The sequence below is a fragment of the Rhinoderma darwinii genome, chromosome 3, assembly GCF_050947455.1.
Source record: "Rhinoderma darwinii isolate aRhiDar2 chromosome 3, aRhiDar2.hap1, whole genome shotgun sequence".
In the NCBI taxonomy this organism is placed as follows: domain Eukaryota; kingdom Metazoa; phylum Chordata; class Amphibia; order Anura; family Rhinodermatidae; genus Rhinoderma; species Rhinoderma darwinii.
In genome coordinates this window covers 48,111,014-48,134,721 of record NC_134689.1, presented here as the reverse complement: position 1 = coordinate 48,134,721, position 23,708 = coordinate 48,111,014, and the positions used below count along the sequence as shown (strand labels likewise).

At 44.0% G+C, this 23,708-nt stretch overlaps 1 protein-coding gene across 3 annotated transcripts in view; it reads left to right on the top strand.

Annotated features, from left to right (window-relative positions):
• Positions 1 to 3,542: 3,542 nt before the first annotated feature.
• JADE2 (jade family PHD finger 2) overlaps positions 3,543 to 23,708 on the top strand; it is a 404,193-nt gene continuing 384,027 nt past the window's right edge. The window contains exons 1-2 of one of the 3 annotated variants that reach the window (XM_075856334.1): positions 3,543 to 3,685; positions 4,068 to 4,355. The gene's annotated coding sequence lies outside the window, so the exon portion shown is untranslated. The remainder of the gene's footprint in view (positions 3,686 to 4,067; positions 4,356 to 23,708) is intronic. The other 2 variants (XM_075856333.1, XM_075856332.1) reach the window with 2 other exon arrangements.

Here is a 23,708-nt window from a genome sequence, read left to right as displayed (position 1 = left end):
TTAATATTGTTATAGTTGTTGGAAAAAGTGATGTAGACATTTTTCATATCTCCTTACACCAGAAAACGAGCATTGTTGCTTTGGAAATGTTCCTCCATACAGTGCAGGTACTTCTGGAGCGGGCCGAGTCTCTGAGGGCGTGCATACATACATACATACATACATACATACATTTTGGTCATTTTGAAGCCAGGATGTCTATATGTTACCTTACACAGTTTATAAGGATATTGTAGGAGGTAAGCCGCTCTTGGAAAATTAAACTAAAGTATTTCTGTATTTTCATCTCTACATTTGGTGCTATTTTCCATAATATCTTTCTGACCATTTGAGGTAAATACTTTAGAAAAATGACCGAGTCGGTGTAACCTGGTGTGGAGAGGATCCATCTTGACTCCTAACGTGTAGCCAACTGAAAGTTCCACATAATAGGGCTACAATATTCGTGGCTCCTAAAAGAGATCAATGGTGATGCAAAAGGAAGCTAAGGTTTCCGTTTGCCTTTCTGTTGAGGGGTTAACCCGACGGAAACTTCCGACAGAACCTCTCAACAGAAGGGAAAAGCTGGTGTGAACAGGCCCTTATTGAGTGTATATTATAAAGAGTGAGTGGCATATATATTCATACAACTTTCTGTTTAACATTAGTATGGTACTCCTTTGAGGCTGCCCTTATGCGTAGCAATGACCGCACATAGTTTACAATTATTGCTGCGGTTTTGTAATGCGGTCTTCGGGCCATGTGGCACTCTAAAGGCCTCATTTTCACATTGCAGATTTGGTCAGTATTTTGCATCAGTATTTGCAAGCCAAAACCAGGACTGTATCTTAAACACAGAGGAAAGATTTATACCACTTCTCTTCTTTAAGGCTATGTTCACACGGAGTATTTTGGGGGAGGAATATGTGCCTCAAAGTTCCAAACGGAATTTTGAGGCAGATATTCCTCCCCCAAAATACTCCGTGTGAACAGCAATTATCGCGCCGTTTTTCGCCCGCGGCCATTGAGCGCCGCGGGCATAAAACACGCTTTCTCCTGCCTCCCATTGAAGTCAATGGGAGGTCGGAGGCGGAAGCGCCCGAAGATAGGGCATGTCGCTTCTTTTTCCCGCGAGGCAGTTTTACTGCTCGCGGGAAAAAGACGCCGACGCCTCCCATTGAAATCAATGGGAGGCGTTCTCGGGCCGTTTCTGCCGAGTTTTGCGACGCGGTTTCCGCGTCAAAAAACTCGGCAAAAGACCCCGTGTGAACATAGCCTAAAGCCACTCACGATTTTGGCGCCAAAATACTGATGCAAAAAACGGACAATCTTAAATGTGTGAGGAATGAGGCCTAAGGACATGTTACACTTAGGGTATGTGCACACACACTAATTACGTCCGTATTTGACGGACGTATTTCGGCCGCAAGTCCCGGACCGAACACAGTGCAGGGAGCCGGGCTCCTAGCATCATACTTATGTACGACTCTAGGAGTCCCTGCCTCCCCGTGGAACTACTGTCCCGTACTGAAAACATGATTACAGTACGGGACAGTTGTCCTGCAGCGAGGCAGGGACTCCTAGCATCGTACATAAGTACGATGCTAGGAGCCCGGCTCCCTGCACTGTGTTCGGTCCGGGACTTGCGGCCGAAATACGTCCGTCAATTACGGACGTAATTAGTGTGTGTGCACATACCCTTACTGCTCGTGAACGCAGTCATATTAGGCAATGTTCACACTGGCTTCTGTTTGAAATGGAAACCATGATGCTGTGATAGATCCACAGGTCACTGACAGACCTTCACAGACTTATAATGGGGTCTGTTGGGGTGTCCATCACTTTTGACGACAAGAATAGTACTGCATGCTGCGATAATCTTGCCATCAAAAGTAATAGAAACCGTGAGGGGGGGGGGGTCTAAACACATCTGTAGACAAAATAGATGAGGAGACAGCACTTCCATTTGTCTATCTGATATCGGGAACCGCGGATCCGGTCCTATTGAGGCGTGCACCCACTTGTGGTCCAGTGCTGTGGTCACTTTCTGCTTTGGTTAAACACATCTGTAAACAGAGCCCAATGGCTCCGTGTGTAAGACGTGTATTAAGGCAAGCCGCAACACAATGCTGGACTTTGTCATACGATGACTCAAAACGGTGCCCAATAGGCGCCAATGACTTATAAGAGGGTCCGTTGGGGTTCAGTAGCTTTGACAACAAGAAAAGTTAGACATTCTGCGTTCTTGACTTTAAAAGTGAAGGAACTGCTACCGGAGTCTCTAGGTGAAACCCGAGGCACAGATGAGAAGCTTAAAGGAATTTCATATCCACATTTGGGACTCGCAACTATCTCTAGAACGGGGCCCCCCTAAACCACGTTCTACCTTGCTCGACTCCCACCGCCTCCTGGAAGCTTCCTGATGAGGTGGTCGGGAGCTATGGAAACAGCTTTATACAGAGAGCTAGGCTGTTTTTGGATCTCTGTAACGATAGAAAGTGTAGTTTGCCGTGCTACTCTGTTTCTATATCTCCCATTCACTTCTATAGGAGTTACGGAAACAGTGTAGCTCTGGGTTCAGGGGCCCTGTCATAGTAATAGGGGCAGGTCCTTTGGGATCTGCATCTATTGGACTACAGGATATGCCATAAATGTCCAAGATGGAAAAACCCCATGAACAAATCCTGATGCAACGTATGCCGGACTGAAAGTGACCTAAGTGCCAAAGACGGGATCCTGACCTGGGGGTTCAGGAGTCTTGCCCAAAGAGGCTGCTCTAACAGCTTGCAAAAGGAGAACAAGACAGCACGTCTAAGAAAAAAGGAATTTTTTTGTTCACCCATGCAACATTTTAGCTCCTCGGAGCCTTGAGAAAGGCTCTGAGGAGCTAAAACGTTGCATGGATGAATAAAAAGTTCCCTTTACTTTGGATATGTTGCCTGGTTCTCCTTTTTGCATTTGTTGGGGACAGATGGATCCAGTCCTGTTGAGCTTGCACCCCTATCTTTTTTGAAGTTCTGGTGCTGTTCCCCTTCTGAGCTTTGCTCTAACAGCTTGACATCCAGCCCCGTTCTTGGCACTTCACTCATACAAGGAGCTGTAATATGGCCATGTATACGAGCTGTTATACTGGTTTCAGACAGGTGTAATACATCTGCACATTAATGTTCAATATTGCAGCTGCAAAACCCATCACCTGCGGTTCTACTAAACCGAAGTTAGGTCTTCTGATGATCTAACTTCAGTAGAAGTGCGGGGGCTTGGGTGTATGGCCTTCTGAAAGCGACTTTACAATGTTAGTACTTGCGTTTTTAGGTATTGAGGCAAAATACCGATCCCTGTGATTTTATACATTTAACGACAAACAATTTCTCAGGTGATAAACAACTTTGTTTCATCTACAGAATCACCTCAGATTATTGTTCTCATCACAGTATATAGACAGGCCTGGATAGACTGCACCACTGGCCATGACTGAATACACATTGTCAGCTTCCAATGATGAATGACGTGTGCGCACACTGATCGCGGCCCAATGTGACTTCCTTTGCACTTGCAGGGAGCATCGAGCTCCGGGCCCCGCCCCTGTCACCCGTCCCTGTCACCCGTCCCCAGCCCCATGCGTCTCTTATGTTCAGAAACCTCTATTTTGAAGCAGCAGAGATCCAAATAAGAAGTACGTCACTAGTATTCCTGAGCATCTAAGGTGAGGGGAGGAGGAGGGGGAGCACTTCAAGAAGGACAAGATAGATTTGCAGCAGTGTTTAGGGCATGGGGAAAAGTAGTGGTGACTGAACTAAGTAAAAGGCGCAATGTTACCCGCTGTTCAGTGATAAGTGGAGTGTGTGTACAGGGCTGTGATTACTTGTATATAATCTAGTGCAGCAGTGATGTTACACGGTAAGGAGAGGATACCATCAGGCTGCAAGGGACACGGGTTACACCCCCTCCCTAGCTGGAGACTGACATAGGATTGAGTGCAAAGTAAGCCTAACAGCACCCACCCCCTTTCCCAGCAGAGCAGCCTGCAACCATTCATATCAGCATACACACGCACATAGAAATATGTATATGTGTATGTTTTACAGCAGATGAACGAAGTGTGCAGCCGAGGACGATCGGTCGGGAACGGAGGGATCTGCATGAGCAGCCATTTCACTTGGAAGCTGAGGATTATGCTGTGACATACATGGGAGTTACTTTGTATCCAGTCCTAAGAGGGGAGAGCAGGAGAGCTTCTTTATCTACAGTGTGTGTGCGATGAGCCGCTGGACTTTCTCTACAAGGCTCATGGTCTTCCCTGTTTTTTCGGTGGGATCCTCCCCTATGTTAACCTGAGCTTCTCTCCACAGCGAGGACACCCCCGACCCAAAAAGGTAAGTGCACAGAGGAGTCAGCCCTGGAGGGGTGTTCAGGGGATAATTGGGGTGTGATGGAATGATGGCAGTTGTTGCTGATCTGCGAGCTCCATGGATTATGCTGAATTTGTAGTGAGCCCTGTAGAGGAGGAAGCTGGCAGAGGTGGGGGAATGTGCAGCAGCATTAGGCATTGCGCATGTTGGGCAGTCATGTTTAAAGAGTAAGAGGGAGGGGAGAACTGGAAACAGCAACTTTTACTAAACCTTCAATCGCTTGTTTACGTATAAAACTCTATTAATGACTGCGGCACTTGGCACAGAGGCATCCTGCTCAGTCATCCTCCAGTGCGCCTGGCATTGCCCGGGGAAGCTCTCCTGGTTGGCAGGCGCTGAGGGCACAGTGTGGCTCCATGTTGCTGTGATCACTGGTGGATGGTGCAGCTACTTTTCCTCCATGTGCACCTTCTGCAGTTCTATATGGTTTGTTTCCTATTGCACTTGTGCATCACGCAGTTTCTCTATTACATACAGAACATGGATGTTACTTAGAATGGCTACGTTTAAAAGGCTCCGGGTGAAGCTAATAGTGCTGGGTGAGGGAAGGCTCCTGATATACATCATTTAATGTGTTCTGAATATCACAAGGTGGATGAGCTCTGTGCTGGTCATGGAAATCTACTGCTGGCCTCATGCTGCACGGTGAGGGAGAAGACTGTAGGGGGCGTGGCTGTTGTTTACCTTCTGAAACTCACGGTTCCCATCGGGCAGCTCTGGGGGCGTCTACTAGATGCTAATCATCATCTTCCGCTCTCTGTATAAACATCTCCCCAGCCACATAGTGTCATGCCGTCACCTAAGAGTTCTTCGCGTCCTCGCTGCATCACACCAGCTCCTGTTTCTCCAAGATCAGAACTGGATATTTGAAGTCTCCGTTATAAACGACCATTGCCATAACAAGTCGTCTGCATCCCTAAAAAAGTGCAGCTTTTGCAGGATGCCATGTGATTTTACCCCAGGTCCTAAACGATTAGATGACTAAAGCTCCCAGTTCACTTGTGCTGTAACTTTCTGATTCTTGTTAAACTTGGTCCTGGAATGTAGATCTGAGACTGGCTGGAAGGAGTGTTGTTGTTTACACGTTTATGACCAGATCTACAGTACCCCTGCAGCACATAGCCTGAGATCATTGCTGCTGGACTACATTTTAAAGGGATATTCTGGTTCCCACGAATATTTAAAAAGCCTTACCTTATTTCCAAAGGATAGAAACCGGTCCTGGTCATGTGATCACACAGGTGCTCCCCTCATGATACACTGGGTACTGTGTCTGATACTGTATGGTAACCGCACACCTGTGTGATCATCACCTGACCAGGACAGATTCTTATCTTCTGAAAGTAAACAATGACTACAAGCAGCAGATCGTACGTGACGTCTTATGAATGTGCTTTATTTGTGGTAACTGGGAAAAGTCAGAAAGTTACAGCTTCATTTGTCCACTCCTGTCCTAGATGGAGGCCTTCAGTATAAGCACACATGCCTGTATGACATTTTTGTAATACCACATGTTACATGATGATCACAGCATGAGAAGACTGGTCCAGATAGAAGATCTCTGTGGTGCCCTTACTATTCTGTGTCCCATCCCCAGACCAGTTCTCTGATACACTGTCTGCACCGGTCTAACTGCTAGAACTTCTTTTCTTTATTCGTGTAGACCAATCATTTTTATCAGTGACCCTGTTTTATGTCTGTACGATTGCTACTACACAAGTAGACTTTATTTTTTGGGGGGACGATAGCTCTGAAGTGGAAAATAATAATACAATAAATGTTTTCCGTCTATGTAGCTGTATTAGCAGTGCAGTAAAATTTGGTTTCAGTATAAGGATACGTCCACACACCTGCGGACATAAACACTGCAGATATTCAACAGCTTTTTCAAAAGAGAAATTGACGTGCTACATATAGAATACGCACCGTAAGTCAGTTTCCGCACTTTTCTGCGTATCTTTTTCACATCATATGAATAAGATTTGTTTAAAACTCATCCACTTTGCTGCTACTATAGTGCCCTGCAGAATTCCCTCATGGAAATTGTAGACATACTCGCAGTGTTGCCCTAGGCCACAATCCATTTTAAAGGGGTATTCCGATTACAACAAGTTACCCTCTATCCGTAGGGTAAGGGTTAACTTGTAGATCGGTGGGTGTCCGACAGCTCTGACCCTGACCATTTACGAGAATGGGGAGCCCGAATATGGCCCAACCCCAAGTTTGATCCGAGCGGCAGGTCGCTCATGCGCACTGCCGCTCCATTCATTCTCTATGGCAGCGCCGGAAAAAGCCGAACACTGCACGGCTATCTCCGGCACTTTCATGGAGAATAAATGGAGCGGCAGTGCGCATGAGCGACCTGCCGCTCGGATCAAACTTGGGGTTGGGGCAAATTCGGGCTCCCCATTCTGAAATTGCAACATCTGGCATAGATAAGTTTGAAGTAGGATCAGTGCTGCAGCTTTGGTTGTGTGTGTGTTGTTTTTTGTTCTACGTTTACATAGTTATCTCAAGATTAGTGATCACAGGACAGAGACGGGAACGCTGCGCTAATGTGTTATGTAATTTCTACATACCGCCCCCTACTGGGAGTCTTGCTTTCTCAGTCAGGAAGACACTGTACCTGTAACTATAATTTTCTTAGTGATGCTGCTTTTCTAAATCACTGTAAAAAAAACAGTGCCTGATGTTTTGTCATTTATGCCCGGCAAAGTATACATACGGGCAGTAAATATCTTGTTTATTGCAGTCATGATTTAGACAATTTTGGACTTTCTATCCATGTTAGATCGCATGTTGTCTTCTGCTGTGGGCTTCTCTTCTATGTTTGCTGTGGTTGATCTCCTCTTCCAAGGATGCCTATGGATTCTCGCTGTTTCTGGCCTGTTTATATGACTTCAATCTCCGTTTTGTAGGGTTGCATATCATTGAGTGAATCTTAGGTAGCAGTTCATTTTGCTTGCTGCTGCTGAAGATCCCTGACTCGCTCACAGCATAGCATGAAGCCGATAGTAGTATCTCTGCCATTCTGCAGAGTTGGAGGTGAAAGAGTGATTGGTGGAAGTGACGCTGCGCAGCTATTGGTTACACAGTAAGTGGGAAGGTGTGGAGGGGAAGTGTGTCTTGTACTCGGGTTTCTGTTGGTATGTGAAGCCAATAGGTCGTAAGATTATGTCACATTACAGGACGCAGAGTATCTGACTGAAAAACTGCGCATATTAAACCACTAGCATACACCGAAGAAGTACTGAATGTTTTACCATTTGGCACTAGGTATTGTTAGCTGTTTTTTTGCTAGTTATACCTTTTTGTATGGCTGTTCTCCTAGTTCACTGCCATGTGATTTTGTACACCAAAATTACCTTAAAGAGACTCTGTCACCACATTATAAGTGCCCTATCTCCTACATAAGGAGATGGGCGCTGTAATGTAGGTGACTAATGCTTTTTATTTAAAAAAACACGATCTTTTTTCACAAAGTTAGGAGCGATTTAAGTTTATGCTAATGAGCTTTCTTAATGCCCAAATGGGCGTACTTTTACTTTCGACCAAGTGGGCGTTGTACAGAGGAGTGCATGACGCTGACCAATCGGCATCATGCACTCCTCTCCATTCATTTACACTGCACATAGCGATATAGATATATCACTATGTGCAGCCTCATACACAAGCCCTAACATTACTAGTGTCCTGATAAAGAATACACATGAAATCCAGCCTGGACGTCATGTCTACTCAGAATCCTGACACTTCTGACTCTTTTTTGTGAGATTCCAGCAACGGATACGAAATCTCGCGAGATCTCGGAGCTAAACGAGATTTGGTTTCACTTGCCGGAATCTCACAAAAAAAGAGTCAGAAGTGTCAGGATTCTGAGTACACATGACGTCCAGGCTGGATTTCATGTGTATTCTTTATCAGGACACTAGTAATGTTAGGGCTTGTGTATGAGGCTGCACATAGTGATATATCTATATCGCTAGTGCAGTGTAAATGAATGGAGAGGAGTGCATGATGCCGATTGGTCAGCGTCATGCACTCCTCTGTACAACGCCCACTTGGTCGAAAGTAAAAGTACGCCCACTTGGGCATTAAGAAAGCTCATTAGCATAAAACAAAATCGCTCCTAACGTTGTGAAAATAGATAGTTTTTTTTAAATAAAAAGCATTACTGTCACCTACATTACAGCGCCCATCTCCTTATGTAGGAGATAGGGCACTTATAATGTGGGGACAGAGTTTCTTTAAAGGGAACTTTTATGCTGCCACAGATAGGTTTCCTTTTAACCTAGGTAGGCAACAAGTAGGTTGAAATCTACAGATGTCCTAGGTAATTTAACCCCTTCCCGCCGCTGCCGTGTTTTGGACTTTCATTTTTGTTTTTACCTCCCCACCTTCCAAAAGCCATAACTTTTTATTTTGGTGTCTATAAAGCCGTGTGACGGCTTGATTCTTCCGAGACGAGTTGTAGTTTTTCATGGCACCATATATTGTACTGGGGAAAAAATTATTTGTGGGGTGGAATGGGAAAAAGTTACTTCTCCTCCATTGTTTTTTTGGGTTTGGTTTTTATGGTGTTTCACCGTTCAATAAAAATGGCATTTTCATTTTATTCTCCGGTTCAATATGCTTACTTAGATACCAAATCCAATGGTATTGGACTCCATGGTAACGGAAACATAGCTAATGGTTTCTGTCTATCACCGTTGTGACAGGGTTCTGTTCTTGACGGAACCCATAGCGCAGTCGACTGCACTATTGATTCCGTCAAAACGACCGAACCCTGTCACAACGGTGACAGATGGAAACCATTAGCTATGTTTCTGTCACCATTGAGTTCAATAGTGAGGGAAACGGAAGCTAAGGTTTCAGTTTGCCTTTCCGTTGAGGGGTTAACCTGACGGAGACCTCCGAGGGAACCAGTGATAGGAATACACTATATGGACAAAAGTATTAGGGCACCTACACATTAGACCTACAGGTCCTTCTATGACATCCCATTCTAAATCCATAGGCATTAATATTGAGTTAGTCCCCCCCCACATTCGCAGCTTTAACAGCTTCCACTCTTCTGGGAAGGCTTTCTACAAGATTTTGGATTTTGTCTGGAAATTGTTGCCCATTCATCCAGAAGAGCATTTGTGAGGTCGTACAGTAATGAGAGCGCATGGCTCACAAACTTCGTTCTAGTTCATCCAAAAGGTGTTCGATGGGGTTGAGGTCAGGGCTTTGTGCGGGCCAGTCAAGTTTTTCCACACCAAACTCACCCAACCATGCCTTTATAGACTTTGTTTCGTGCACTGGGGCACAGTCATGCTGGAACAGAAAAGGGCCTTTTCCAAACTGTACCGACAAAGTTGGAAGCATACAATTGTCCAAAATGTCTTAGAATGCTGAAGCATTAAGATTTCCCTTCACTGGAACTAAGGAGCCTAGGTCAACCCCTGAAAAACCACACCATAGCATTATCCCTCCTCCACCGAACTTCACAGTTGGCACAATGCAGTCAGGCAGGTAACTGGCATTCCCCAAACCCAGACTTATTCATCAGACTGCCAGATAGAGAAGCGTGATTCATCACTCCACAGAACACGTTTCCAGAGTCCAGTGGCAATGTACTTTACACCACTCCATCCGACGCTTGGCATTGTGCTAGTGATGTAAGACTTTTGTATGCAGCTGCTCATCCATGTAAACCCATGCCACGCACAGTTTTTGTGTGGATGTTAATGCCAGAGGACGTTTGGAACTCTGCAGTTATTGAGGCAGCAGAGCGTTGGCCACTTTTATGCACTATGTGCTTCAGCACTCGGCGACTCCGCTCTGTAGTTTTACGTGGTCTACTGCTCCGTGGCCGAGTTGCTGTGGTTCCTAAATGTTTCCACTTTGAAATGATATCACAGTTGTAGTGGAATAGCTAGGAGGGAAGAAATTTTGCAAACTGACATGTTACAATGGCGGCATCCTATTACAGGACCACGCTGGAATTCAGTGAGCTCTTTAGAACAACCCATTCTATCACAAATGTTTGTTAACCCCTTAGTGACCAGCCCATTTTAGGCCTTAATGACCAAGCTATTTTATTCGTTTTTCTATAGTCGCATTCAAAGAGCTATAACTTTTTTTTATTTTTTAGTCTACATAGCTGTATGAGGACTTGTTTTTTGCGGGATTAGTTGTACTTTTTAATAGCACCATTTTTGGGTACATATAATTTTTTTATTAACTTTTTTTGGGGGGATTATAAAAAAACCCTGACATTCCACCATTGTTCTATGCGTTTTTAAATTGACGCCGTTCACTGTGCGGTGTAAATAACATGTTACCTTTTATTCTATGGGTCGGTACGATTACGGCGATACCACATATGTAGAGTTTTTTTATGTTTTACGACTTTTGCACAATAAAAACACTTTTGAACTAAAATTATTTGTTTTTGCATCGTTGCTTTCCAAGAGCCGTAATTTTTTTATTTTTCCATCAATGTAGTGATTTTTTCGACTTGTTTTTTGCGGGACGAGACGTAGTTTTGATTGGTACTGTTTTGGGGTGCATGGGACTTATTGATTCACTTTTGTTATTACTTTTTTGGGGGGGCAATGGAAAAAAATTGCAATTTCGCCATTGTTTTTTGCATTTTTTTTTTACGGTGTTCACCTTGTGGTTTAAATTACATATTAACTTTATTAATGGAGTCATTACGGTCGCGGCGATACCATATATGTGTACTTTTATTTATTTTTTACACTTTTACTAAATAAAATCACTTTTTATGGAAAAAAAATGGTTTTATTTATTTTTTTACTGTACTTTTTATTAATAATTATTTCACATTGGTGACTTCTTTTATTAGTCCCACTAGGGGACTTTACTGTGCGATCTTCCGATCGCTGCTATAATGCTTTGGTATACTTCGTATACCAGAGCATTATTGCCTGTCAGTGTAAATCTGACAGGCAATCTGTTAGGACGTGCCTCCGGCGCGTCCTAACAGGCATATGTCCAGGGCAGACCTGGGGGCTTTTATCAAGCCCCCGGCTGCCATGACACCCCATCGGAGACCCGCGATTGCATTCGTGGGCCGCCGATGGGTGACAGAGGGAGCTCACTCCCTCTGTAAACAAAGTTAAATGCTGCGGTCGCTATTGACGACGGCATTTAACGGGTTAAACGGCCGCGATCGAAGTAAACTTCGATCGCGGGCGTTGGAGCAGGAGCCTGGCTGTCATCAGACAGCTGAGCCCCGGCTCCAGCCTACACGGGAGACCCGTGCAGGACTTAGAATAGACGAACGTGAAAAGGCCCCTTAGTGACCGACGTGAAAAGGCGTATTGGTGGTCACTAAGGGGTTAAAGAGCCTCTGTCACCACATTATAAGTGCCAATGGGAGATGGACAGCAGATTACAGGAGGGAGACGCCGATTTTTAAATTAACACTAACTTTTCAAGCAACTTATGCTAATTTAATAGTGTACCTGATATATATCAACTTTAATTTACTTACTGTGAACATTTAGTTGTTTTATCCATGCAAATTCTGTGTGCAGTTACTGCCAGCAGGTGTCTCCCTGTCACCTCCTGTTGTCAAGCAAAATCCATCTTTAGTTGAAAGAGGCCCTATCTCCTACCTAATCTAATAGGCGCTTTGATGTAGATAAGTACTGTTTTTTTTTTAAACATTTATTTTTGACAACGTTATGAACATTTTAAGATTTATGCAAATTTGTTCTTTTTTTTACTTTGGTCAGCGTCATACACTTTTCTTTACAACGCCCACTTGGTCAAATTAGCGTCATACACTTCTCTTCATTCATGTCCAGCTGTACTCACAGCACAGTGTGATCTTGCAAGATCACGCTGTGCCTTCACTCCCACAGTATCTTCACCGGAGCGTCAGGAGAATGACCAGACATAGTCTCCTTGCTGGAGGCGATGATTGGTCATTCCCCGACACTCCAGTGAAGTTACTGTGGGAGTAAGCGACGGCACAACGTGATCTCGTGAGATCACGCTGTGCTGGGAGTACATCTTGACCTGAATGAAGAGAAGTGTAAGACGCTGATTGGTCAGCGTCCTACACTTTTCTTTACAACGCCCACTTGGTCAAAAGTAAAAAAACAAAAATGCCCAGTTGGGCATTAACGCACCAGGACGCACCGGTACGTCCTGCATTGAAGGCACAGGGACGTACCGGTGCGTCCTGGCTAAAAACTGTCACCCTGTCAAAGGACAAGGTGACAGAACTGTGCCGTCAACTGTTTGACAGTTGATCGGCATAGTAAGACGGCAGGGGACCATTCACAGCGGTCTCCTGCCGGCGATCGCTGTGATTGGTCAGTCTGCTTTGACTGACCAATCACAGCTCCATGACGTAGTGTATGTGATGGCGCTGGCTCAGAAGCTGAGCCAGCGCTATCACCGCCGGGTATCACCTGTGCAACACCCAGCTGTAACGGCCAGGACCGGAGCTAGGCTCCGATCCGGCCGATTAACCCCTTTGATGCATCGATCAACGCGATCGATGCATCGAAGTGTCTTGTAGCCTGTCGGCAACCACGATGGTTGCCACGGGCGCGGGTGTCAGCTGTTTGTCACAGCTGACATCGTGCCCTAACGGCCAGGACCAGAGCTAGGCTCCGATCCGGCCGATTAACCCCTTAGATGCAGCTTTGGCTGCATCTAAGTGATTAGCTTGTACCCTATGGTTGCTAATGACAACCATCGGCACCCGCGGGTGTTCCGATGGTTGCTATGGCAACCATAGCCTAACAATCGCTTCCTAGTACGGAAGCCTACTAGGCCCCGCCGGGAGGCGAAGCCTAATAGGCTTGCCGTCAGTGAATAGCTGACCGCTCTAATACACTTAACTATGTAGGTAGTGCAGTGTATTAGAATAGCGATCAGGGCTTCATGCCTTCATGTTCCCTAGTGGGACAAAAAAAAAAGTTAAAACAAGTTAATAAAAATGTTGTCAAAAAGTTAAAAAAAATAAGTTTCATGTTAAAAAACACTAACAGCCTTTTTTCCAATAATAAGTCTTTTATTAAAGGAAAAAATAAAAAGTACACATATGTGGTATCCCTGCGTCCGTAACGACCGAAACTATAAAAATATCATGCTATTTTACCCGTATGGTGAACACCGTAAAAAATTTTAATAAAAAACTATTCCAGAATCGCTGTTTGTTAGTCACTAGCCCTCGCAAAACAGAATAAAAAAAAAGGATCTAAAACTTGCATGTACCCCAAAATTATACAATTAAAAACTGCAGCCCGTCCCGCAAAAAACAAGCCCTCCCGCAGCTTTTTTTGACGGAAGAATAAAAAAAGTTATGGCTCTCAGAATATGGTGACAGCAAAAATAAATTATTTGAAACAAAAGTGATTTTATCGTGCAGATGCTGCACCCGCGGAATAAAGTAAAATTGTCATTAATAGCGCATGGCGAATGCCGTAAAAAAAAAAAATTCGAAAAAACATCAGAATTGCAGGTTTTTGGTCACCTTGCTTGCCAAAAAAATGAAATACAAAGTGATCAAAAAAAACGCATCTACCCCAAAATGGTACTAATGAAATCTACAGATTGTCCCGCAACAAATAAGCCCTCACACGGCTCCGGTGGAGAAAAAATAGACGTTTTGGCTCTCAGAATATGGCGATGCAAACTGTGCAGAGTGTCCAAAAGCAGATAAGATCGGGCGCAATTTATCAGTGCGACACTAGCCACACATCTGTGGATAATTATTATACCCTCTTATTATGCCCTGATGTTCTCCGCACAGATTACATGTACCCCCACATCATAAACTGAGATACCAGTAATACCCCAAACAGAACAACTGGCGAGCAAAATCCACGCTCCAAAAGCCAGATGGCGCTCCCTCCCTTCTGAGCCCTGCAGCGTGCCCAAGCAGCAGTTTACGTCCACATATATGGCATCGCCATACCCGGGAGAACCCGCTTAACAGTTTGAGGTATTTGTCTTCAGTGGCACGAACTGGGCACAAAATATTGTGCACTAAAATGGCACATACCTGTGGAAATTTGCAATTTTCACTTCGCACCATCCACTGAGCATTCATTTCTAATAGAAAAAAAACCTGTGTGGTCAAAATGCCTTCAGGGGTGCAGTTTCCAAAATGGGGGTCACTACTTGGGGGTTTGTTTTACTATTTGACCCCAGAGCTCTGCCATTGTGGGCTAATGCTGCGAAAATCCCCAAAATAGGTCTCACATGCGCCTTTCACTGCTAAGCCCTGTCATATGTCCAGGCAAATGATAAATGCCTTGAGGGGTGTAGTTTACAAAATGGGGTCACTTCTCATGGTTTTACACTCTACTCTGGTACCCAAGGGAGTTCTGCAAATTCGACATGGCGCCCGTACACCAGTCCAGCAAAATCTGTGCTCTAAAAGCCACATATCACTCCTTCCATTTTGAGCTCTGCCATGTTCCCAAACAGCAGTTTAGGGCTACACATGGGGTATTGCCGTACTCGGGAGAAATTGGGTAACAAATTATGTGTTGTTTTTTCTCCTATTACCCCTTGTGGGAAAAAAAAATGGGTGCAAAACTACATATTTTCGGGGAAAAAAATAATTTTTCATTTTCACTGCCTCATTCTAATACAATCTATGAAACACCTGTGGGATCAAAATGCTCAGTACACCCCTAGATGATCACCCTGAGGGGTAAAGTTTCCAATATGGAGTCATTTCTCAGGGGTTTCTACTGTACGGGTACTTCAGGGGCTCTGCAAATGCGACATGGCACCCAAAAAACAATCAACCAAAATCGACATGCCAAGTAGCAGTCCTGCCTTTCTGAGCCCTGCGGTGTATCCAAGCAGCAGTTTATGACCACATATTGGGTATTGCCGGACTCTGGAGAAATTGCTTTACAATTGTTGGGGCGCTTTTTCTCCTTTATTCCTTGTGAAAATGAAAACAATTCAACATTTTAGTGGAAAGAATGTAGATTTTCATTTTCACTGCATAATCCCAATAATTCAGCAAAAAAAACTGTGGGGTCAAAATGCTCACTATACAGCTAGATAAATTCCACGAGGGGTATAGTTTCCCAAATGGGGTCACTTTTGCCGGGTTTGCACTATTTTGGCCCCTCAGTGGCTTTGCAAATGTGACATGGGGCCGCAAACCATTCCAGCAAAACTTGAGCTCCAAAACTCAAATGGCGCTCCGTCCTTTCTAACTTCCGCCATGTGTCCAAACAGCAGTTTATTACCACATATGGGGTATTGCTGTGCTTAGAAGAGTTTGCTTTACAAATATTGGGGTGTTTTTTCTCCTTTATCTGTTGTAAAAATGAAAAAATCTGAGCTAAAACTACATTTTATTAGAAAAAATTTAGATTTTCAATTTCACGGCATAATTCCCATAAATTCAGCAAAAACTGTGTAGGGTCAAAATGCTAACTATACCCCTAGAAAAATTCCTTGAGGGGTGTAGTTTACAAAATGTGGTCACTTTTGGGGAGTTTCCACTGTTATGGTCCCTCCAGGGCTTTGCAAACACGACATGGCACCGAAAACCAATCCAGCAAAATCTGTTCTCCAAAATCCAAATGGCCCTCGTTCCCTTCTGAGCCCTGTCGTGGATCAAAACAGCAGTTTATTACCACATATGGGGTATTACCGTAATCGGGAGACATTGCTTTACAAATGTTGGGGTGCTTTTTCTTTATTCCTTGTAAAAATGAAAACATCGTATGTTTTTTCAGAAAAAAAGTAGATTTTCATTTTCACAGACCAGTTCCAATAAATTTAGCAAAAAACCTGTGGGCTAAAAATGCTAACTGTACCTCTTGAAAAATTTCTTGAGGGGTTTAGTTTACAAAATGGGGTCACTTTTGGGGGGTTTCCACTGTTTTGGCACCACAAGACCTCTTCAAACCTGACATGGTGCCTAAAATATATTCTAATAAAATAGAGGCCCCAAAATCCACTAGGTGCTCCGTTGCTTCTGAGGCCGGTGTTTCAGTCCATTACCACACTAGGGCCACATGTGGGATATTTCTAAAAACTGCAGAATTTGGGCAATAAATATTGAGTTGTGTTTCTCTGGTAAAACCGTCTGTGTTACAGAAAAAACTGTATTACAAATGAATTTCGTAAAAAAAAATACTATTAGTAAATTTCCCCTCTACTTTGCTTTATTTCCCGTGAAATGCCTAAAGGGTTAAAATAATTTCTGAATGCTGTTTTGAATACTTTGAGGTGTGCAGTTTTTAAAATGGGGTGTTTTATAGGGGGTTTCTAATATAGAAGGCCCTCAAAGCCCCTTCAGAACTGAACTGGTCCCTGAAAAAATAGCCTTTTGAAATTTTCTTGAAAATGCGAGAAATTGCTGCTAAAGTTCTAAGCCTTGTAACGTCCTAGAAAAATAAAAGGACGTGAAAAAAACAATGCAAACATAAAGTACACATATAGGAAATGTTAACTAGTAAATATTTTGTGTGGTATTACGATCTGTTTTACAAGCAGATACATTACAATTTAGAAAAATGCAGATTTTTGCAAATTTTCTCAATTTTGGTGTTTTTGTACAAATAAATATTTAATTTAAAGACATTTTTTCAGTATCATAAAGTACAACATGTCACGAGAAAACAATCTCAGAATCGCTTGGATAGGCAAAAGCATTCTGGAGTTATTACCACATAAAGTGACACATGTCAGATTTGCAAAAATCGGCTGTGTCCACAAGGCCAAAATAGGCTGTGTCCTTAAGGGGTTAAGAACAAATTTGCACAAATCTTAAAATGTTCATAACGTTTTAAAAAACAAAACAAAAAAAACAACAGTACTTATCTACATTAAAGCGCCTATTACATTAGGTAGGAGATAGGGCAGTTATAAACTGGTGATAGGGCCTCTTTAAAGAGGCTCTGTCACCAGATTTTCCAACCCCTATCTCCAATTGCAGCAGATCGGCGCTGCAATGTAGATTACAGTAAAGTTTTTTGTTTTTTTCAAAAACGAGAATTTTTGGCCAAGTTATGAGCGACAGAGGCTACAGTTGATTCTGCAGCAGCATCGGCGTTTGCAGGTAAGTCGATATAGCCTCTGTCGCCTGGTGCCGATGTGTCCTCGCTCGTCCGACACGATGCAGGACCTGGGGCAGGAAGTGACGTCACAGCGTGATCTCTCGAGAACACGCTGTGTGTCTGTGCACTGCCAGAAGCTGGGTGGTAACGAAGAGAAGTGGATGATGCTGATTCGTCAGCATCATACACTTCTATTCACAACGCCCAGCTAGTAAAACAAGTAAAAACGCCCAGATGTACACACACAATACACGCCCACTTGGACATAACTTTAAACACGCCCAGTTGTACTTAAAGGGAATGTGTTGCCAGAAAAACATGTTTTGTTTTTTTTTAATTAAACATTTAGTGTGTAGGTGGTTAAACATTGTTCAAATTTTTGTTATTTTTTTCACGAGTCAGGAAATATTATAAATTAATTCGAATTTATAATATTTCCCATTGCTGGTCACTAGATGGAGCTATTCCCAAAATTGCAGCATTGCAAAATTGGGTAAAAAGCCCTCGCTCTAGTGAGCTCTCAGCATCCCCCCCCTCCTTTATCCTGGCTAGTGCCGGGATAAACGAGGGGTTTGAACGGTCTAACCTCCTACACTGTGTGTCGCCATTTTTTGAGCTAACACACAGTGTAGTAGGTTTACATACAGTAGTAAACGTACACAAACACGAACATACATAGAAATCTCTTACCTGCTCCTGCCGCCGCGGCTCCCTCCGGCCCGTCCGCTCCGTCTGCTGCCGCTGGTCCAAGTGCACAAGTCCGGAAGCCGGGACCGGAAGTAGTAATCTTACTGTCCGGCCGCGACTTCCGGTCCACAGGAAAATGGCGCCGGACGGCGCGCATTTCAAATTGGACTGTGTGGGAGCGGCGCATGCGCAGTTCCCACACAGACGGCGTACATGTTAGTGGATGGAACGGGCCCCGTTCACAGTCCCTATGGGACTGTGGCTGCCGTATTCCATGTCTGTATGTGTCGTTAATCGACACATACAGAAATTGGAAAAAAAATGGCAGCCCCCATAGGGAAGAAAAAGTGTAAAAATAAGAAAGTAAAACACAAACACACAAATAAATATAAACGTTTTTAATAAAGCACTAACATCTTTAACATATTAAAAAAAAAATTTGTGATGACACTGTTCCTTTAAGAGCAGAGGAGCTGGACTGCAGAAAGGGGGGGTGTGTCTCTTCACGGCCTGCCAATAGAAATCTATGGAGAGGGGAGCAGGAGAAGTGAATGGAGACACAAACCGCTGCCAATACAAATCTATGGAGGAGGGAGCAAGAGCAGAGTGAGATAGACAGACACATGTGCTACAACTTTTGGTAAGTGATACTTGCTCAACCCAGTCCTGGAAGCAAAAAACAGCAGCACTCACAAAGGAGGCATGTGAAGTCTGGGTGCCAAGCAAGTAATCCTGATCCTAGGGACTGAATAGATAGATGAAGAAGATCTTGCAGCACTCAAAGTTCAAGGTATAAAACTGGTTTATTCAGACAACATCAAAAAGGTGCAACGTTTCAATCCCACATCGGGATCTTTCTCAAGCATGCTGACTAAACCACATCATGGGGTTAATTACTATTAATGTGGGGCATGTGGAGGTTTATTTATTTATTTCAGTTACTTATATAGCGCCAACATATTACGCAGGTCTGTACAGAAGTCCTCTTTTACTGTCCCCATTGGGGCTCATAATCTAAATTCCCTATTAGTATGTTTTCGGGGTGTGGGAGGAAACCGGAGTACCCGGAGGAAACCCACGCAAACACAGGGAGAACATACAAACTCCATGCAGATGTTGTCCTTGGTTGGATTTGAACCCAGGACCCCAGCGCTGCAAGGCAACAATGCTAACCCCTGAGCCACCGTGAGGTTAAATTCATCATACCTCGTGCCTCACAATAAGTTTTTTTTTTTTTTAACAGAATACACCTTGTAAATGATGAAAAAAAATTTTGGGCAGTTTATTACGACCGCGCCCATACCGAATGTGTATGTTTTATGTATTGAGTCTTATGTTAATGTTTTATTGTAAAAAAGGTGTGTGTATTTTTATTTATTTAATATTACTTTTATGTTTTTACTTTATTTTTAATCGTTAATGTACTGGCATATATCTATACGCCACTACATTAGCCTGTGTATGGATAGTACACAGGCAGTTGTTAGTCCATACCTAAGTACAGGAAATATGGTAAGACAGCCCTGGGGTCCTTCAATGGACCCTGGGCTGTCTGCCAATATATGGTATGTCCCTCAATCGCGTCACATGGATTCCTGTGACGCGATCCAAGGGGCACCCCCCTTCTCACTTTCCTCTTGAATGCTGCGGTCAGCTTTAAACACAGCATTCAGGGGAATAATGGCGGAGATGAGAGGTTTCTCTGATCTCCACCGTTATAGAGAGGGGCTGCGGCTGTGTAATACAGCCATTGACCCGCTTCTGACAATAAGTGCGCGTTCGGTCAGCATGAGGTGATGCGTCCGGCACTGCACTAATGAGCGGCGGTTCAGGCACTGAAGACAGCACATGGGGGTGTTTTGCAGTGCGGCTGCCATGTTCGGTCTTCAGTGCCGCCGCTCATTAATGCAGCGCTGGCCGCATATCATCATCCTGACGGCGTGCACTTGTCAGGACTCAGGAGCGGGGCAATGGCTGTATTACACATGTATTACATAGCCGCAGTCCCGCTCTCATACACTCATGTGTTACAATGCTAAGCTGTGCGGCCACACAGCTTAGTATCGAAATACATGAAATAACGGTATCGAACCGTTTGATGGTTCACGGTATCGAAACAGTATTGAAGTTTCGATGCATCGTGCATCTATATATATCTCTATCTAATCTCTAGCGATATGATTTTATGGATTGCAACAACTATATGATCAGCCAACAAATGAGCGTTTGGGAACGAAAGCTTAGCCAATAATTTGCCTGTGTAAATGGGCCTTAAAAGGGAATGTGTCACAAATTAAAAAACATTTTTTTTTCTTGTTTTCTTCCACAAGGTGGGAAGTATTAAAAATTAAATAATAATCTGAAGTTTTCCTATGTTGGCCACCAGAGGGAGCACTTCCCAGAATTACAGCAAGGTGATCCAGGCAAAGCAGCCTGATTTACAGCAAACTGTAAATGTGGGAGGGAGACTCACCCTCCCCTCCCTATTTTTGGGTAGAAGCCAGAAAAAGGTGTCTTTGGGAGTGTTTTTACAATGGCAGAGCTCTAGGACACACCAAAAGGCTGAGAGTATGTTTACAGGCATCCAATACGCCTGAAATTACGGAGCTGTTTTCAGGCGAAAACAGCTCCTGAATTTCAGCCGTAATTGCTCGTACTCGCGTTTTTCGCGCCGTCAATTACGGACGTAATTGGAGCTGTTTTTCAATGAAGTGAATGAAAAACTGCTCCAATTACGTCTCAACAAGTGACATGCACTTCTTTGACGCAGTTGTCTTTTTACTCGCCGTCTTTTGACAGCAGCGCGTAAAAATAAAAGCCAGTGTGCACAGAACATCGTAACCCCATTGATATCAATGGGCAGATGTTTAGAGCCGTAAGGTAAGAATGTTAACTGTGAAGCCACCAGTTTTATGTATATTAACCCCTTCCCGCTCCTGGACGTACTATTAGGTCATGGTAACCATAGCGTTCGCGCTCCATGACCTAATAGTACATCTGGAGTAACGGCCATTTCAGCCGTCCTCCCGACACATACAGGAGCTGTGACAGCTGCTGTCTCGTACAGCAGCTGTCACAGCTCCTACAGCGGGGACCGATCGCTGTGTCCCCGCTGATTTAACCCCTGAAAAGCCGTGTTCAATAGCGATCACGGCTTTTTAGGGGTTAAGCTACAATCGCCAGCCTGCTATACGATAGCGGCTGGCGATGGTGACTATGGCAACCGGACACCAAACAATTGCGTCCGGCTATGCCATCGACGGAAGCCTAGTGGGTCCTGACGAAGTCAGGACCCACTATGCTTGCTGTCAGTGAGTAGCTGACAGTTCTAATACACTGCATTACGCATGTAGTGCAGTGTATTAGAATAGCGATCAGGGCCTCCTGCCCTCAAGTCCCCTATTGGGACAAAATAACAAAGTTAACAAAAAAATGTGTAAAAATAAGAAAATAAAAGATTTAAAAGTAAAAATCCCCCCTTTTCCCTTATCAGTCCTTTATTATTAATAAAAATATATAAACAAACAAATAGACTATACATAATTGGTATCATCGCGTCCGCAACGGCCTGAACTACAAAATTATTTAGTTATTTATCCCGCGCGGTGAATGCCGTAAAAGAAAATAATAATAAACCGTCCCAGAATCACAATTGTTTGGTCACTTCACCTCCCAAAAAATGGAATAAAAAGAGATCAAAAAGTCGCATGTACCTAAAAATGGTGCTGGTTTTTGTAGTCACCGCGCCACTTAAAAATAGAATAAAAACTGATCCAAAAGTCGCATGCACCCCATGAAAACTACAATGAATTCCTCAAGGTGTCTAGTTTCCAAAATGGGGTCACTTTTGGGGGGTTTCCACTGTTTTGGCACCACAAGACCTCTTCAAACCGGATATGGTGCCTAATAAAAAGGAGGGCTCATAATCTACTAGGTGCTCCTTTGCTTCAGAGGCCGGTGTTTCAGTCCATTACCGCACTAGGGCCACATGTGGGATATTTCTCAAAACTGCAGAATCTGGGCAATAAGTATTAAGTTGCGTTTCTCTGGTAAAACCTTTTGTGTTATAAAAAAAATGGTATAAAAAGGATTTTCTGACAAAAAAAAAATGAAAATGTCACCTCTACTTTGCTCTAAATTCCCGTGAAACACCTAAAGGGTTCATAAACTTTCTAAATGCTGTTGTGAATACTTTGAGGGGTCTAGTTTCTAAAATGGGGTGTTTGATAGGGGTTTCTAATATATGGGCCCCTCAAAGCAACTTCAGAACTGAACTGGAACCTAAAAAAATAAATAAATTAGGCAATACTTCGCTTCTTACATTATACTGATAATGAGCCGTGCCAACCCCGAGATGACCCCAGTTTTGACCGTTTATATAAACAGAGACCCCTATTAGACCGTTTCAGTGTCCGGTTTTCCCAAGCATACACCCCCTGGAATTGTTTTTCTATTGATGAGTCCTTGGTAGATTTTAAATGGAGGGTTCAATTCCGCCACTACCTGCCGGGTAAGAGGGCAAGGTATGTCGTGAAGTTGTATAAGCTGTGCGACAGTGCATCAGGCTATACATACAAATTTAGGATATATGAAGGGAAGGACACCAGTATTCAGCCCCCAGAATGCCCCCCCTTACTGGGAGTTAATGCAAAAATTGTGTGGTATTTGGTGCACCCACTGCTGGACCAGGGTTACCAACTCTACCTGGATAATTTTTATACCAGCGTCCCACTCTTCAACTGCCTTGCTCCCAGAAGTACTGCGGCATGCGGCACTGCTAGAAGAAACCCGAGGGGCCTCCCTAAGACTCTGCAGGGCAAACACTCAGAAGGGGTGAGAGCAGGGCATATTCTAGCAGCAACATATTGTGTGTCAAGTACAAGACAAAAGAGATGCCACACCAGTACCCATGTACCAGTACAGAGACCCCCAAACCAGACTGCATCCTGGACTACACTAGGTACATGGGAGGGGTGGACTTGTCAGACCAAGTCCTGAAGCCCTACAGCGCCATGCTGTGTGGTATAAGAAGCTGGCCGGGCACATCATACAGATGGCATTTTACAATGCGTACGTGCTACATCGATGTACAGGCCAGACAGGAACTTTCCTGGCATTTCAAGAGGCTATCAAGAAACAAATTTTTAGGGACCAAGAAGGGGGGGCACCCAGTACTTCTGGAAGCGGGGCCACACGCATCGTACCAGGGCAACACTTTCCAGGAGAAGTTTTCCAAACTGGCAAGAAGGGCAAAAGTCAAAAGAGGTACAAAGTCTGCTATAAGAGGGGGATAAGGAAGGACACAATATATCAATGTGACAGGTCTCCCGAAAAACTAAGGCTCCGTATGAAAGAGTGCTTCAAAATTTATCATTGATCCCTTGATTTTTAATCTGCCCCAGTTTTACTTACCCTGATGCACTCCGCACAGCTTATCCCCCCTCGTCTTTCCCCTCTGGGCCCTGCTGCGTGCCCGGGCAGCTGATAACAGCCACATTGAGGGTATTGACGTACCCGTGAGAAACCACATTACAGTTTATGGGGTGTATGTCTCCGGTCAAAA